The following is a 19,793-nucleotide window of genomic DNA, read 5'->3' on the forward strand; positions in this document are numbered from 1 at the left end:
TTAGTATATTTAGGATTCTCTATGTATAGTATGTCATCTGCAAACAATGACAGCTTTACTTCTTTTCTGATTTGGATTCCTTTTATTTCCTTTTCTTCTCTGATTGCTGTGGCTAAAACTTCCAAAACTATGTTGAATAAGAGTGGTGAGAGTGGGCAACCTTGTCTTTTTCCTGATCTTAGTGGAAATGCTTTCAGTTTTTCACCATTGAGGATGATGTTGGCTGTGGGTTTGTCATATATGGCCTTTATTATGTTGAGGAAAGTTCCCTCTATGCCTACTTTCTGCAGGGTTTTTATCATAAATGGGTGTTGAATTTTGTTGAAAGCTTTCTCTGCATCTATTGAGATGATCATATGGTTTTTCTCCTTCAATTTATTAATATGGTTTATCACATTGATTGCTTGGCATATATTGAAGGATCCTTGCATTCCTGGAATAAACCCCACTTGATCATGGTGTATGATCCTTTTAATGTGCTGTTGGATTCTGTTTGCTAGTATTTTGTTGAGGATTTTTGCATCTGTGTTCCCCAGTGATATATTGATTTTTATATCCTGCAACTTCACTGAATTTATTCAAATAGTTTTATAGCACAGGCTTTTGGATTTTCTCTATATAATAGCATTTCATCTGTACATAGTGACAGTTTTACTCCTTTTTTTAAAAAAAACACAACATGATTATATTTTAATACAAAACCAAAATACAAAACACCATAGTAAATTGATGGCAATAAAATATGGCATTTCATTTACACTACATGACAAATGGTTAACATCCTTAGTCATAAATGAGTTCTTAGAATACTTCTGTCTTTCTGACTTGGAAGGCTTTTATAACTTTTTCTTGCCTAACTGCCCTGGCTAGAACTTGCAATAATACATAGAATAAAAGTGGTGAGAGTTGGAATCCTTATCTTGTTTCTCATCATAAAGGTAAAGCTTTCAGCTTTTCACCACTGAGTTAGCTGTCGGCTTGTCATATGTGGCTTTTATCATGTTGAGGTATGTTCCGTGTATACCCAATATCTTGAAAGTTTTTTTCATAAATGAGTGTTGAATTTTGTCAAATGCTTTTTCTGCATCTATTGAGATAAGATTATGATTTTTATCTTCCATTTTGATAATGTGGTGTATCATACCAATTGATTTGCAGATGTCAAACCATCCTTGCATCCGTGGAATAAATCCTACTTGAACATGGTGTACAGTCCTTTTAATGTATTGTTGAATTAATTTGCTAATATTTTGTTGAGGATTTTTGCATCTATGTTCATCAGGGATATTGACCTGTAGTTTTCTTTTCTTATGGCATCCTTGTCTGGATTTGGTTTCAGGGTAATGCTGACCTTGTAAAATGAGTTTGGAAGTGTTCCCTCCTCTTCTGTTTTTTTTTTTTGATAGAGTTTGGGAAGGATTGGCATTAATTTTTTCTTTAAATGTTTGGTAGAATTCACTAGGAAGCCATCTGACTCTGGAGTTTTGTTAGGAGACTATTGATTACTAATTCAGTCTCCTTACTAGTAATCAGTCTGTTCAGATTTTCTATTTGTTCAGTGATTCAGTCATTGTAGGTTGTATGTTCCTAGGAATTTATCCATTTCTTCTAGGCTGTTCAATTTGTTCGCACCTAATTGTTCATAGTTGTCCTTTATGATCCTTTGTATTTATGTGTTATCCATTTTAATCTTTCCTCTTTCATTTCTGACTTGAGTCCTCTCCTTTTCTTGATGAGTCTAGCTAAAGGTCTGTCAATTTTGTTGTCTTCTCAAAGAACTGGCTCTTAGTTTTGTTAATCTTTTCTATTTTTTGTCTCTATTTCATTTATTTCCACTGTGATCTGTTATCTCCATCCTTCCACTAAATTTGAGCTTCTTTGTTCTTTTTCTAGTTACTTGAGGTATAGAGATAGGTTGAGATCTTTTTTGTTTCTTGATGTAGGCATTTATCACTACGAACTCCCCTCTATAGCAAGAAATTCTCTTGTTATATCCCATAAGTTTGGTATGTTGCATTTCCATTTTGTTGTCTCAAAGTATTTGTTTTTTAATTTCTTCTTTGACCCATTGGTTGTTCAGTAGCATGTTGTTTAGTCTTCATATACTTGTGAATTGTCCAGTTTTCTTCTTGTAATTAACTTCAAGTTTCTAACATTGTGGTTGGAAAAGACAGTTGATGTATTTTTAGTCATCTTAAACTTATTAAGATTTGTTTTGTGGCCTAACATATGATGTATCCTGGAGAATATTCATGTGTGCTTGAGAAGAATATATATTCTGTTGCTTTTGGATGGAATGTTCTGTATATAGCTGTTAAGTTCTCTGGTATGACATGTCATTAAGGCTAATGTTTCCTTATTGATTTTCTGTCTGAATGATCGAACCATTGGTGAACATGAAGTCCTCTATTAATACTGTATTGTTGTATATTTCTTTATGTTTGTTAGTATTTGCTTTATATATTTAGGTGCTCCTATGTTGGGTGCATAGCTATTTTCAAATGTTATATCCTTTTGTTCGATTAATCCCTTTATCATTACAAAATCACCTTGTCTCTAATTAGTCTTTTTCTTAAAGTCTATTTTGTCTGATATAAGTATACCTACCCCAGCTTTCTTTTGTCTTTTATTTGCATGGTATATCTTTTTCCATCCTTTCACTTTCAAACTATGTGTATTCCTACATCTGAAGTATCTTGTAGGCAGCATATAGATGTATCTTGTTTTTTAAATCTACTTAGCCACTTTATGTCTTTTGATTGGACCATTCAGTTCATTTACATTTAAAGTGATTATTAACAGGTATGTACTTATTGCCATTCTGTTCACTGTTTTCTGGCTGTTTTGTAATTCCTCTACTCCTTCTTTTCTTGCTCTCTTCCTTTGGAATTTGATAATTTCCTGCATTAGCATGCTTAGATTACCTTCTCTTTATATTTTGTGTATATACTATGGGTTTTTGCTTTGGGGTACCATGAGGCTTACAAAAAACAATTTATATTTATAACAGTCTATTTTAAATTGATAACAACTTAAGTTTGAAAGCTCTACATTTTCACATTTTGATGTCACAGTTTACACCTTTTTATCTTGTGTATCCATTAGCAAATTATTGTAGTTACATTTATTGTTACCACTTTTGTCTTTTAACCGTTATGCTAGCTTTATAAGTGATTAACCCATCACCTTTACAACATTAGATTATACTGAATTTTACTATAAATTTACCTTTACCAGTAAGATTTATACTTTCATGTTTTTCTGTTACTAATTAGCATACTTTTGTTTCAGCTTTAAAAAGTACCTTTAATATTTCTCGTAAGGCCAGTCTTGTGATGTTGAACTCCTTTAGCTTTTGATCATCTGGAAAACCCTTTCTCTCTCCTGTATTTCTCCCCCCCCCCCAGTTTTATTGAGATATAATTGACATACATTACTATATACGTTTAAGGTGTATAGCAAAATGAGTTGACTTAACAAACATCAACTCAATTCTGAAGGACAGCTTTGCTTGTTAGCATACTCTTGGTTTGCAGTTTTTTCTTTCAGCACTTTAAAAATATCATGCTACTTCCTTCTGGCCGGCAAAGTTTCTCCTGAAAAAATCTGCTGATAGTCTTATGAGGGTTCCCTTGTATGTAAATTGTTTTTCTCTTGCTGATTTTGATTCTCTCCTTGCATTTAAATTTGACACTTTAACTACATGTAATATGTCTTAGTGCGGGTCTCTTTGGGTTTATCTTATTTGGAATTCTCTGCATTCTTGGACCTGGATGTCTGTTTCTTTCCCCAGGATAGGAATATTTCCAGCTATTATTTAAAATGAGTTTTCTGCCTGTTTCTCTCTCTCTCCTCTTTCTGGGACCCTTATAATGCAAATGTTGGTCTGCTTGATGGTGTCCCTTAAGTCCCTTAATCTATCTTCACTCTTTTTCATTTTTTTTCTTTCTCTGATTTGATGAATTCCAGTACCTTGTCTTCAAGTTTACTAACCCTTTCTCTTGCTTCCTCTAGTCTGTTGTTAAACCCCTCTAGTATATTTTTCACATCAGTTACTATATTCTTCAGCTCTGTACCTTCCATTGGTACTTTCTTATATTTTCTATCTTTTGTTGAAGTTCTCACTTTGTTCATCAAATGTTCTCCTGAACTCATGAGCATCTTTAGGACCATTATTTTGAACTCTTCATCAGGTAAATTACTTATCTGTATTTCACTAAGGTTTTTTTCTGAGATTTTATCTTGTTCTTCCATTTGGAGTATATTCTTCTGTTTCTTTGACTTTCCATGTTGGTATGTATGCACTAGAGAAATCAGCCACCTCTCCCAGACACTGGCGACTTGGGGCTGGGAATATGGAAAGCATGAAGATGACACTTGCCAGCTTCCCTGGTCTCTGGAGAGAATTGTAGTCACCCTCTATGTGTGTGTTAGTTAGAAAGAAGCCTGGCCCACAGGCCACAGCTATGAAGATAAGAGGCTTCTTGTATAGAAGGATTGGGACTTTCAAGTCTGTTACTTCTCTGCTGTACCCTGGGGTTAGGTGGTTAAGAAGTCTTCTCTATTTGTTACAATCCTGTAGTACCTGTGAGTGTAAGCCCTGCTGTCCACCAGAGCCAGGTGATCAAGGGGTGTCCCCTGGGTGGCAGCTGCAAAAAGCAGGACATGAGAGGAGTACACAAGCTCCTTTCTGGGAGATGCCAGCGGCTTGGAGCAAGGGAGACTGTAAAGATGGCACCTGCTCACCTCTGTTTTGGAGAGTGTGTCAGTAAGTCCCTGGATATGTATTAATTAGATGCCTGCCCCTCGGGCTGAAGCTTTAACAGGAAGATTGGGTACGTTTTAGTTGGCTGCCTCTGCTCTGGGCCCTGGGGTGAGTGATTCTACCTAAGCCCTTCAAAAACTGTTTCCCAGATCACTATCAATCACCTTCTGGGTCTCAAGGGAACAAGCCCCAATGGCTTTCAAAGCTAGATGTTCTCAAAGTTAGAGGTCATTGTCTCTCAGGTGCAGGCCTTAAAAGTTGAGGTTCAAACCCTTTGCTCCTCAGGGAGAGGCTTGGAGTTGTGAGAGCCCTCCAGATTGTGGGTCACCATGCCAGGGTTCATGGTGATACTGTGTCTCAGCCTCTCCTACCTAATTTGTAGGAATTGCTCAGATAGTTTTAGAAGAAACTGTTCCATATCTAGCTGTAGACTTGGTGTGAGAAGAAGTGAGTTCAGGATCCTCCTATGTCACCCTCCTGAACTGGAACACTGGGGTTCTTTTTCGAATGGTTAGTAGGAAGAGAGGAGGACTTATGGGAAAAAAGGCAAGATTCACTCTAAAAGTAATCAAAGCCTGGGTACATTTTGTCAAATCAGTGACATTTCTAGGTTGGAAGTCTGAAAATTTTCAAAGAGATTCTAAGCCACATAGGATGGTGGTTTAAGCAAATCTTTGCTGGACAGTTATTTGTCCATTCTTCTCCTCTCTGCCATTATGTAATCGTAAGACTTCCTGAAGAATTATCAGAGCAACATACTAATTGCATTCCTCGTAGAATGAAAGACAGGATAATGCAGAATATAAGAAGAGAACTTATTCTCCAGAATTGGCAAAATGGCAGCAAAGTGACAACTATCCACCTGGACTGTCTTCCTGCCAACAGTTATACAGCTTCCCCTCCCGCCTCCCCGCCACACCTCTCTGAATGACCTTTCTAAATACAAACCTGACCATGTTTCTGGCAGAAGACACTAACTAGCAAGCTCTACAAGACCCTGTCTACTCCTTCAGGCCCTGTGTCTTTCTGGAATTGCAACCTACACGATCCAGCCATTTGGAACTGCCATCATTCCCAAACAGACCAGATTGGCTTATATCTCCATGACTGAGTTCATGCTGCTGCTGATGCCTTTCTGCCTAGAGACACCTGCTCATCTTCAGAGACCAAGCCTAACGTGATGCTGTGAAGCCTTATCTGACCACGTACTCAACAAAATGCACTCATTTCTCTTGGGCATATAACTAGGAGTGGAATTGCTGGGGCACAGGGTGAGCAATTTTTAGTTTCAGTAGGTACTTCCAAACAAATTTCCAAACTGACTGCATCAAAATGTGTAATTCTACCAGGAATTTATAAGTATTCCAGTTGCTTCACATCCTTGCCAACATTTATTGTTAGGTAATGGTGTTTCATCATGCTATTAATTGGCATTTGCCAGATGACTAATGATATTATCTTTTTATTGGCCATTTGAATACCCTCTTTAGTGAAGCACCTGCTCTTTGTATATATTTTGGATTCTTTTCGTGGATGTATGTATTGTAAATATCATTATCCAGTCTGTGGCTTGCCATCTTACTCTTTTTTGGTGTCTTTTGATGAACAGAAGTTCTTATTTTTTAATAAAGTTATTTATCTTTTTTTTTTCTTTTAAGACTAGTAATATTTGCTATTCCACCCAGCAGCCATTCTGAACCAGAGGGTGGAGGACAGAATGAAAAGACGCTTGGATCCCTGAGGACTGTGGGCTGCCATACATAGGAGAGAGAAGTAAGCATCTATTGTTATTAAGCCTCTATTTTTTTTCAAGCCTCTTTCTCAGTTGAACCTGAGCTTACATATCACCACAACAAACATTCTGCACAGAAGTACATTTACATATTTAAAGGAACTGGCTTTAACTGTAAAATTTTTACTTGGTGCTGTAAGGTATTTAGGAGCTGGGTCGATTGACCTCTAGCACCTGTACTTATATAAGTATTTTTAAAAATAATCATATCTGCACATAACAGGCACTCAAAGTCATACTGAATAAATACATGTGAGATAAAAATACATATCTTCTAAGATCGCTTTTGATCAAGGGAATTTTAAGGTGCTTATATATGTATAAATATACATATATATTATAAATCATAAATACCAACAGTTATTATGTGAATTTGATGGAAAAAAATGAGGACTTTAGTATTACTGGAGAGCAGTAGCAATATCTAACAATGAAAACGTTTTAAGTCAAGAAGTATTTGAGGGGCTGCCTCAGGGGCCAGCTTTGTTAAACATCAGTATCAGCTCTTGGGAAAAATCACAGAAGATACTATAAATAGAGGGACTGTGAACACCTAGAACTGCTAGGACACAGACTACTGATCTGATATATATTAAAAAGCTATCCATTTAAGAAGGAACAGGAGAGAAAATCAAGGTCATAGATCTCAGGATTAGGAGCTGAGGCTGACAGATCAAATGACAGGATCTGTAAAACTGAAAAGACGACTCAGAAAAAGAACAAACATATCTTGCCCAAATGCAAAGCTTTCTCTTTGTATAACTTCTGCATGTTCCCTGAATATTTATTTTTCAGTATGATTTATGAATTACCCTGCCATTGGCTGTAAAACACGAGGTAGACTGATTTTTATATCAACAAAGGATCATCAGAATTTAAGTATCACTGATTTAAGGAATTTCAAAAGAGAAATATTCCTTGCCACAGTTCCATGAGCAAATCCTAAAAGTAGCTGACTGAAATGATTAACAGCAGCTTAAGCAAGAGTCCCATTTTTGAAATTAGAATGAAAAAGAGTGAAGAAAGCATACATGAGCTATGTGGGGCATGATCAGAAACAATATCCTCACTTTGCGAGTCCCAGAGGAGAAGGGATAAAGGGACAGAAATCTTATTCAAAGAAATATTGGCTGAAAACTTCCCAAATCTGGGGAGAGATACAGCCATCCAGGTATGGGAAGCTTAGAGATCCCACCCAAAGAGATCCTCACTGAGACACATTATAATCAATCTCTCAAAAATCAAAGTCAGAAAGAAAATCACATACAGGGAATTCTGATAAGGCTTTACATTTCTCAGCAGAAACCTTACAGGCCAGGAGACAGTGGGATGATACATTCAAAGCACATAAACAACAACAACAAAACTCATCCAAGGATATCTTACCCAACAAAAGCATGAAGGAAATTAATCACCACTAGACCTGCCCTACAAGAAATGTTAAAGGAAGTTCTTCAAACTGAAACAAATTAGTAGCATGAAAACATATTGAAATATAAAATTTACTGGTAAAGGTGAATATATATAGTCAAATTCAAAGAACTCTAATACTTCAATGGTGGTGTGTAAATCACTTTGAAATCTAGCATATAGGTTAAAGACAACAGTGTTGAAAATAACTATAGCTGTAATATTATGTTAATATAGTATTTATAAATATAATACATAAATGTATAATATATAAATATAATTATATAAAAATATATAAATTGGGACATCAACATAAATCTGAGGGGGGCAGGTAATTGGGTAGAACTTTCTTATGTAATTGAAGCTATCATAGATGGTTATAACATATTATGAAAGCCTCATGGTAATAACCACAGACCAAAACTAGATAACAGATATACAATGATAAAGAGAAAAGCAAACTACTACAAAAAATCATCAACTCAAAAAGACAGCAAGAGGAACAAAGGAACTAAGGAATGACAAAACTATCAGAAAGCAATTAACATACTGGCAACAGTAAGTCCTTAGCTATCAATAATTAATGTAAATGGGCTAAATTCTCCAATTAAAAGACACAGATGGGCTGAATGGATTAAAAATAAGACCTAACTATATGCTGCCTACAAGAGACTCACTTAAGCATTATGGATATTCACAAACAGAATGTGAAGGGATGGAAAAAGATATTTCAAGCAAATAGAAACCAAAAGAAAGCAGGGGTGGTTATATTTATATCAGACAAAATAGATGTTAAACCAAAAACTGTAACACAAGACAAAGTCATTATACAATGATAAAGGGGCAATTCATCAGATATATTAATTGTAAACATATACGCACCCAATATTAGAGCATCTAAAAATATTAAACAATTATTAACAGACCTAAAGGGAAAAATAGACAGCAATGCAATAATAGTAGAGGACCTCAATGCACCACTTTAAACAATGGACAGATCACCCAGGCAGAAAGTCAAGAAGGAAATAATGGATGTGAGTGATGCTTTTGAACAAATGCACCTACAGACACATACAGAATATTCCATCCAACAGCAGCAGAATACACATTCATCTCAAGTGCACACAAAACATTCTCCAGAATACATCACATGACAGGTCACAAACCACGTCTTACCAAATTTAAGAAAGCTGAAATCATACCAGGTATCTTTTCCAACCACAATGGTATGAAACTAGAAATCAATACCACGAGGAAAGCTGAAAAATTCGCAAATATGTGGGGATTAAATAACATACTCATAAAAAACCAATGGGTCTTAGAAGAAATCGAAAGCAAAATAAAAAATATCCTGAAACAAATGAAAGCACAGCATATCAAAACCCATGGGATGCTGCAAAGGCAGTTAAGAGGGAAGTTTATAGTGACAAACATCTCAAATAAACAACCTTTTTTACACCTCAAAGAACTAGAAAGGGAAGAAGACACTGAGCCCAAATTTAACAGAACGAAGGGAATAACAAAGATCAGAGCAGTAACAAAGGAAATAGAGACTGAAAAGATAATAGAAGAGATCAATGAAACTAAGAGCTGTTTTTTTAAAAGATAAATAAAATTGACAACCTTTAGGTAGACTCATCAAAAAAAAAAAGAGAGTAGACTCAAAGTCAGAAATGAAGAATAGATGCTAAAATGGATATCACAGAAACACAGAGACTACTAAGAAAAACTATATACAAATTGGACAACCTAGAAGAAATGGATAAATTCCTTTGAAACCTACAATCTACCAAGACTGAATCAGAACAAAGAGAAAAAATTTGAACAGACTGATTACTAGTAAGGAGATTGAATTAGTAATCAAAAACTTCCCAACAAACAAAAGTCTAGGATCAATCAGATGGCTTCACTGGTGAATTCTACCAAATATTTAAAGAATAAATAATGCCAATCCTTCTTAAACTCTTCCAGAAAAATAGAAGGGGAGGGAACACTTCCAAACTCATTTTATGAGGCCAGCATAACCCTGACACCAAAACCAGGCAAGAGCACCAGAATAAAAGAAAATTGCAGGCCAATAGCCCTGATGAACACAGATGGATAATTCCTCAACAAAATATTAGCAAATCAAATTCAGGACATTAAAAGTGGCAAACAGCATGATCAAGTGGGATTTATTCCAGGGATGCAAGAATGGTTTAACATGACTCTTTTTGAATTATGGTTTTCTCAGGGTGTATGCCCAGTAGTGGGATTGCTGGGTCATATGGTAGTTCTATTGGTAGTTTTTTAAGGAACCTCCATACTGTTCTCCATAGTGGCTGTATCAACTTACATTCCCACCAACAGTGCAAGAGGGTTCCCTTTTCTCCACACCCACTGTAGCATTTATTGTTTGTAGATTTCTTGATGATGGCCATTCTGACTGGTGTGAGATGATATCTCATTGTAGTTTTGATTTGCATTTCTCTAATGATTCATTCAAAAAGAGTCATGTACCACAATGTTCACTGCAGCACTATTTACAATAGCCAGGACATGGAAGCAACCCAAATGTCCATCAAGAGATGAATGGATAAAGAAGATGTGGCACATATATACAATGGAATATTACTCAGCCATAAAAAGAAATGAAATTGAGTTATTTGTAGTGAGGTGGATGGACCAGAGTCTGTCATAGAAAGAGAAAAACAAATACTGTATGCTAACACATATATATAGAATCTAAAAAAAAAAATGGTTCTCAAGAAACTAGGGGCAGGGTAGGAATAAAGACGCAGACATAGAGAATGGACTTGAGGACACAGGGAGGGGGAAGGGTAAGCTGGGATGAAGTGAGGGAATGGCATGGACTTATATACACTACTAAATGTAAAACATATCTAGTGGGAAGCAGCTGCATAGCACAGGGATATCAGTTCGGTGCTTTGTGACCACTTAGAGGGGTGGGATAGGGAAGGTGGGAGGGAGACTCAAGAGGGAGGGGATATGGGGATATATGTATATGTATAGCTGATTTACTTTGTTATACAGCAGAAACTAACACAACACTGTAAAGCAATTATACTCCAATAAAGATGTTAAAAAAATCAAATTTACAATTGCATCATAAAGCATAAAATATCTAGGAATAAATTTAACCAAGGAGCTGAAAGACCTGTACACTGAAAACTATAAGACACTGATGAAAAAATTAAGAATACACAAATAAATGGAAAGATATTCTATGTCCTGGATTGGAAGAATATTATGAAAATGTCCATACTAACCAAAGCAATCTACAGATTCAATGCAATCCCTATAAAAATTCCAATGACATTTATCCCAGAAATAGAACAATCCCAAAATTTGTATGGAACCACAAAAGACCTTGAATAGCCAAAGCAGATAATCTTGAGAAATAAGAAGAAGCATTATGCCTCCTGATTTCAAACTATATTACAAACTTATAGTAAACAAAATAGTATGCTATTGGCATAAAAACAGACACATCAATCAATGGAATGGAATAGAGAGTCCAGGAATAAACCCATGCCTATATGGTGAATTAATTTATGACAAGGGAGCCAAGTGTATACAATGGGGGAAAGGACAGTCTCTTCAGTAAAAGATAATGGGAAACCTGGACAGCCACTTGCAAAAGAATGAAATTGAACCACTAACTTATCCCATACACAAAAATGAACTCAAAATGGATTAAAGACCTGAATGTAAAACTTGAAACCATAAAACTCCTAGGAAAAAACATAGTAAGCTCCTTGAGATTGATCTTGATGACAATGATTTGGATTTGACACCAAAAGCAAAGACAACAAAAGCAAAAATAAAGAAGTGAGAATACGTCAAACTAAAATCTTCTGCACAGCAAAGGAAACGATCAACAAAATGAAAATGCAGTCTACCAAATGGGAGAAAATATTTGCAAATCATATATCTGATAAAGATTAATTATCCAGACAAGATCGGGTGCATTCAGAGTGGTATGGCCGTAGACCTAGAGAATGGACTTGAGGACACAGGGAGGGGGTAGGGTAAGCTGGGATGAAGTGAGAGAGTGGCATGGACATATATATACTACCAACTGTAAAATAGATAGCTAGTGGGAAGCAGCCGCATGCCACAGGGAGATCAGCTTGGCGCTTTGTGTCCACCTAGAGGGGTGGGATAGGGAGGGTGGGACTGAGACACCAAAGGGAGCAGATATGGGGATATATGTGTATGTATAGCTGATTCACTATGTTATATAGCAGAAACTAACACACCATTGTAAAGCAATTATACTCCAATAAAGCAAAAACCAAAACAAAATGTACTGATCCATGTTGCCCCTTCTAGACCTATTAAATCAGATTCTCTGTGTTTAGGCCCCTGTCTTTTTTTTTTTTTTTTTAACTATCAGTGTGACTCTAGTTGCAGTCAAGGTTGAGGACCACTGATTTATAGGCAGATGTGATCATACACAGTAGGCGTCACAAAGTGTGAAGGGTGTGAAGGAGATGGAAAGAGGCTCTTGGGCTGGGAATATTTGGACTCACGGAACATACAGGATTTGAAATAGTAAAATAAGAGGATGAGTGTGACTTTGAGAGGAGGAAGACATAGAAGTTGGCAAGAACAACGGAGTTGTGACTGATGCACGAGAAGGAGTAGGTGGTGAAAATGAAGATAGCAGGAACTTTGCAGCCTACTGTGGTGTACTTAGAATAATAGAAAATTCAGGTCAGATGATGGGTTAGGGAAGGAAATGGGCAGCAGAAAACGTGTTTGGAGTTTCAGAAGTAGAAAGCAATGATTTGACAATATGATGTGTCCTAATCTCCCTACTAAATTTTTTGATCTACAAATGAGAAAGAAGACTAATATTCTGCAAACCACACAATTTTGATCACCAGTGGTGCCACCCACCTCTGATCCAGACTTTGCTCCTCCCAGTGTGGTCTTCTGAGCACGAGCCAGGCTTCTCCAGACCTGCTCGTCCCCAGGCTCTTGCCCACCTCCCTTAGGGTCCTTGGTGACCTCACACTCCCTTCTCCTGGGCAGAGTAAGGAGTTGGTCCTACTATTTTCCCAACAGACCCATATGGTGTAAACTTTATGGCTGCTCCCCTGACGACCCATTTTGTAAGTTATTAAACAAACCAAACTAAAAAAAAAATTAATTATCCAAAATATATAAGGAACTCACACACTCAATGGCAAAAAAAAAAAAAATCCAATTAAATAGCAGTCAGAGGGTCTAAACAGACATTTTTCTAAAGAAGACATACTGATGGCCAACAGGTACACAAAATGGTGCTCAACATTGGAAATGCAAATTAAAACCACAATGATATAGCATCTCACACCTGTTAAAATGGCTACTGTCAAACAGACAAGAAATAAGTGTTGGGGAAGATATGGAAAAAAGGGAACCTTTGTGCACTGTTGGGAATGTAAATTGGTACAGTCACTATGGAAAATAGTATGAAGCTTCCTCAAAAAATTAAAGACTCTAACTTGAAAAGATATCTTCACCTTCATGTTCATTGTGGCATTATTTACAATAGCCAAGACACAGAAGCAACCTAAGTATCCATCAATAGATGAATAGAAAAAGAAGATGTGGTGTGTACACACACACACACACACACACACACATATACACACAGTGGAATATTACTCAGTCATACAAAGAAGGAAATCTTGCCATTTTTGACAACATGGATAGACCTCGAGGGCATTATGCTAAGTGGAACAAGTCAGACAGAGAAAGACAAATACCATATGATCTCAGTTATATGTGGAATATAAAAAACAAATACCAAAAACGAAAACAAAATGAGTGCATTGATACAGAGAATAGGGTATTAATTGCCAGAGGCTAGTTGGGGGGGGGTTAGTGAAATGGGTAAAGTGGGCCCAGACTTATAGAATTCTAGTTATAAAATAAATAAGTCCTAGGGATGTAATGTACAGCATGGTGACTACAGTTAATAATACTGTACTGCATATATGAAAGTTGCTAAGGGAGTAGATCTTAAAAGTTCTCATCAGAAAAAAAAAATTTCCAACTATGTTTGGTGATGAATATTAACTAGACTCATTATGATCATTTTGCAATATATACAAATATTGAATCATTAGGTTGAACACCTGAAACAAATATAATGTGATATGCCAATTAGACCTCAATAAAAAGAAAACCCTAATGACTCCACTAAAAAACTATTAGAATAAATGAATACAGTAATGTTGCAGGATACAAAATCAGTATCATGTGCATTTCTATACACTAACAATGAATTTTCTGAAAGAGAAGTTAAGAAAGCAATTGCAGTGGAGAGGAATCAAGATGGCAGAGTAGAAGGATGTGCTCTCACTCCCTCTTGCAAGAACACCAGAATCACAACTAGCTGCTGGACAATCATCGATAGAAAGACACTGGAACTCACCAAAAAAAGATACCCCACATCCAAAGACAAAGGAGAAGCCACAATGAGATGGTAGGAGGGGCGCAATCACAATAAAATCAAATTCCATAACTGCTGGGTGGGTGACTCACAAACTGGAGAACACTTATAACACAGAAGTCCACCCACTGGAGTGAAGGTTCTGAGCCACACGTCAGGCTTCGCAACCTGGGAGTACAGCAATGGGAGGAGGAATTCCTAGAGAATCAGACTATGAAGCCTAGTGGGAATTGATTGCAGGACTTTGACAGGACTGGGGGAAACAGAGACTCCACTCTTGGAGGGCACACACAAAGTAGTGTGCACATTGGGACCCAGGGGAAGGAGCAGTGACCCCAGGGGACACTGAACCAGACCTACCTGCTAGTGTTGGAGGGTCTCCTGCAGAGGTGTGTGTATGGGGGGGCTGTGGCTCACTGTGGGGACAAGGACACTGACAGCAGAAGTTCTGGGAAGTACTCCTCGGCATGAGCCCTCCCAGAGTCTGTCATTAGCCCCAGCAAAGAACCCAGGTAGACTCCAGTGTTGGGTTGCCTCAGGCCAAACAACCAACAGGGAGGGAACCCAGCCCCACCCATCAACAGTCAAGTAGATTAAAGTTTTACTGAGCTCTGCCCACCAGAGCAACAGTCAGCTCTACCCACCACCAGTCCCTCCCATCAGGAAACTTGCACAAGCCTCTTAGATAGCCTCATCCACCAGAGGGCAGAGAGCAGAAGCAAGAAGAACTACAATCCTGCAGCCTGTGGAACAAAAACCACATTCACAGAAAGACAGACAAGATGAAAAGGCAGAGGACTATGTACCAGATGAAGGAAAAAGATAAAACCCAGAAAAACAACTAAATGAAGTGGAGATAGGCAACCTTCCAGAAAAAGAATTCAAAATAGTGATAGTGAAGATGATCCAGGACCTCAGAAAAAGAATGGAGGCAAAGATGGAGAAGATGCAAGAAATGTTTAACAAAGACCTAGAAGAATTAAAGAACAATCAAACAGATGAACAATACAATAACTGAAATGAAAACTACACTAGAAGGAATCAATAGCAGAATAACTGAGGCAGAAGAATGGATAAGTGACCTGGAAGACACAATGGTGGAATTCACTGCTGTGCAACAGAATAAAGAAAAGAGAATGAAAAGAAATGAAGACAGCCTAAGAGACCTCTGGGACAACATTAAACACAACAACATTCGCATTGTAGGGGTCTCAGAAGGAGAAGAGAGAGAGAAGGACCAGAGAAAATATTTGAAGAGATTATAGTCGAAAACTTCCCTAACATGGGAAAGGAAAAAGCCACCCAAGTCCAGGAAGTGCAGCAGGTCCCATACAGGATAAACCCAAGGAGAAACACATTGAGACACATAGTAATCAAATTGACAAAAATTAAAGACAAAGAAAAATGACTGAAAGCAGCAAGGGAAAAACGAAAAATAACATACAAGGGAACTCCCATAAGGTTAACGGCGGATTTCTCAGCAGAAACTCTACAAGCCAGAAGGGAATGGCATGATATACTTAAAGTGATGAAAGGGAAGAACCTACAACCAAGATTACTCTACCCGGCAAGGATCTCATTCAGATTCGATGGAGAAATCAAAAGCTTTACAGACAAGCAAAAGCTAAGAGAATTCAGCACCACCAAACTAGCTCTACAACAAATGCTAAAGGAACTTCTCTAAGTGGGAAACACAAGAGAAGAAAAGCACCTACAAAAACAAACCCAAAACAATTAAGAAAATGGTCATAGGAACATACATATCGATAATCACCTTAAACATGAATGGATTAAATGCTCCAACCAAAAGACAGAGGCTTGCTGAATGGATACAAAAACAAGACCCATATATACGCTGTCTACAAGAGACCCACTTCAGACTTAGGGACACATACAGACTGAAAGTGAGGGGATGGAAAAAGATATTCCATGCAAATGGAAATCAAAAGAAAGCTGGAGTAGCTATACTCATATCAGATAAAATGGACTTTAAAATAAAGAATGTTACAAGAGACAAGGACACTACAGAATGATCAAGGGATCAATCCAAGAGGAAGATATAACAATTATAAATATATATGCACCCAACATAGGAGCACCTCAATACATAAGGCAACTGCTAACAGCTATAAAAGAGGAAATTGACAGTAACACAATAATAGTGGGGGACTTTAACACTTCACTTACACCAATGGACAGATCATCCAAACAGAAAATAAATATGGAAACAGAAGCTTTAAATGACACAACAGACCAGATAGATTTAATTGATATTTATAGGACATTCCATCCAAAAACAGCAGATGACACTTTCTTCTCAAGTGTGCACGGAACATTCTCCAGGATAGATCACATCTTGGGTCACAAATCAAGCTTCAGTAAATTTTTTTTTTTTTTAAGCTTCAGTAAATTTAAGAAAATTGAAATCATATCAAGCATCCTTTGTGACCACAACACTGAGATTAGAAATGAATTACAGGGGGAAAAACGTAAAAAACACAAACACATGGAGGCTAAACAATACGTTACTAAATAACCAAGAGATCACTGAAGAAATCAAAGAGGAAATCAAAAAATACCTAGAGACAAATAACAATGAAAACACGATGATCCAAAACCTATGGGATGAGGCAAAAGCAGTTCTAAGAGGGAAGTTTATAGCTATACAAGCCTACCTCAAGAAACAACTCAAGTAAACAATCTAACCTTATACCTAAAGGAACTAGAGAAAGAAGAACAAACAAAACTCAAAGTTAGCAGAAGGAAAGAAATCATAAGATCAGAGCAGAAATAAATGAAATAGAAACAAAGAAAACAATAGCAAATATCAATAAAACTAATATCAATAAAACTTTGAGAAGATAAACAAAATTGATAAACTGTTAGCCAGACTCATCAAGAAAAAGAGGGGAAGACTCAAATCAATAAACTTAGAAATGAAAAAGGAGAAGTTACAACAGACACTGCAGAAATACAAAGCATCCTAAGAGACTATTACAAACAACTCTATACCAATGAAATGGACAACCTGGAAGAAATGGACAAATTCTTAGAAAGGTATAACCTTCCAAGACTGAACCAGGAAGAAACAGAAAATATGAACAGACCAATCACAAGTAATGAAATTGAAACTGTGATTAAAAATCTTCCAACAAACAAAAGTCCAGGACCAGATGGCTTCACAGGTGAACTCTATCAAACATTTAGAGAAGAGCTAACACCCATCCTTCTCAAACTCTTCCAAAAAATTGCAAAGGAAGGAACACTCCCAAACTCATTCTATGAGACCACCATCACCCTGATACCAAAACCAGACAAAGATACCACACACAAAATATTACAGACCAATATCACTAATGAATATAGATGCAAAAATCCTCAACAAAATACTAGCAAACAGAATCCAACAACACATTAAAAGGATCATACACCATGATCAAGTGGGATTTATCCCAGGGATGCAAGGATTCTTCAGTATATGCAAATCAATCAATGTGATGCACCATATTAACAAATTGAAGAATAAAAACCATGTGATCATCTCAATAGATGCAGAAAAAGCTTTTGACAAAATTCAACACCCATTTAGGATAAAAACTCTCCAGAAAGTGGTCATAGAGGGAACTTATCTAAACATAATAAAGGCCATATACGACAAACCCACAGCAAACATCATTCTCAACGGTGAAAAACTGTAAAGCATTTCCTCCAAGATCAGGAATGAGACAAGGATGTACACTCTCACCGCTATTATTCAACATAGTTTTGGAAGTCCTAGCCATGGCAATCAGAGAAGAAAAAGAAATAAAAGGAATACAAATTGGAAAAGAAGAAGTAAAACTGTCACTGTTTGCAGATGACATGATACTATACATAGAGAATCCTAAAGATGCTACCAGAAAACTACTAGAGCTAATCAATGAATTTGGTAAAGTTGCAGGATACAAAATTAATGCACAGAAAACTCTTGCATTCCTATACACTAATGATGAAAAATTTGAAAGAGAAATTATGGAAACACTCCCATTTACCATTGCAACAATAAGAATAAAATATCTAGGAATAAACCTACCTAGGGAAACAAAAGACGTGTATGCAGGACACTATAAGACACTAATGAAAGAAATTAATGATACCAACAGGTGGAGAGATATACCATGTTCTTGGATTGGGAGAATCAATATTGTGAAAATGACTATACTGCCCAAAGCAATCTACAGATTCAATGCAGTCCCTATCCAATGGCATTTTTTACGGAACTAGAACAAATCATCGTAAAATCTGTATGGAGACACAAAAGACCCCAAATAGCCAAAGCGGTCTTGAGGGAAAAAAACGGAGCTGGAAGAATCAGACTCCCTGACTTCAGACTATACTACAAAGCTACAGTAATCAAGACAATACAGTACTGGCACAAAAACAGAAACATAGATCAATGGACCAAGGTAGAAAGCCCAGAGATAAACCCACGCACCTATGGAGGCAAGGATATACAATGGAGAAAAGACAGTCTCTTCAATAAGTGGTGCTGGGAAAACTGGACAGCTACATGTAAAAGAATGAAATTAGAACACTCCCTAACACCATACATAAAAATAAACTCAAAGTGGATTAGAGACTTAAATGTAAGACCAGACACTATAAAACTTAGCGGAAAACACAGGAAGAACACTCTTTGACATAAATCACAGCAAGATCTTTTTTGATCCACCTCCTAGAGTAATGGAAATAAAAACAAACAAATGGGGGCTTCCCTGGTGGTGCAGTGGTTGAGAGTCTGCCTGCCGATGCGGGGGACACAGGTTCGTGCCCCGGTCCAGGAAGATCCCACATGCCGCGGAGTGGCTGGGCCCATGAGCCATGGCTGCTGAGCCTGCGCGTCCGGAGCCTGTGTTCCGCAACAGGAGAGGGCATAACAGTGAGAGGCCCGCGTACCGCAAAATAAATAAATAAATAAATAAAAAATAAACAAATGGGACCTAATGAAACTTCAAAGCTTTTGCACAGCAAAGGAAACCATAAACAAGACGAAAAGACAACCCTCAGAACAGGAGAAAATATTCGCAAATGAATCAATGGAGAAAGGATTAATCTCCAAAACATATAAACAGCTCATGCAGCTCAGTATTAAAGAAACAAAAATCCAGGGTTTTTGAAAAAATCCAATATTAAAGAAATAAACAACCCAATCCAAAAATGGGCAGAAGACCTAAATAGACATTTCTCCAAAGACGACATACATATGGCCAAGAAGCACATGAAAAGCTGCTCAACATCACTAATTGTTAGAGAAATGCAAATCAAAACTACAATGTGGTATCACCTCACACCAGTTAGAATGGGCATCATCAGAAAATCTACAAACAACAAATGCTGGA

The 19,793-nt window shown here is 37.1% G+C and overlaps 1 protein-coding gene and 1 long non-coding RNA gene across 3 annotated transcripts in view; one reads left to right on the forward strand and one right to left on the reverse strand.

Annotated features, from left to right (window-relative positions):
- Window positions 1–19,793, forward strand: part of LOC132593858 (uncharacterized) — a 116,047-nt gene that overhangs the window by 62,382 nt on the left and 33,872 nt on the right. For both annotated transcript variants that reach the window (XR_009559804.1, XR_009559805.1), the window contains one exon: window positions 6,451–6,538. This is a non-coding gene — a long non-coding RNA (uncharacterized lncRNA). The remainder of the gene's footprint in view (window positions 1–6,450; window positions 6,539–19,793) is intronic.
- The window catches only part of FAM124A (family with sequence similarity 124 member A), a 108,558-nt gene that overhangs the window by 18,384 nt on the left and 70,381 nt on the right, over window positions 1–19,793 (reverse strand). The window lies entirely within an intron of this gene.

Source organism: Globicephala melas, chromosome 18 (assembly GCF_963455315.2).
Source record: "Globicephala melas chromosome 18, mGloMel1.2, whole genome shotgun sequence".
NCBI lineage: Eukaryota > Metazoa > Chordata > Mammalia > Artiodactyla > Delphinidae > Globicephala > Globicephala melas.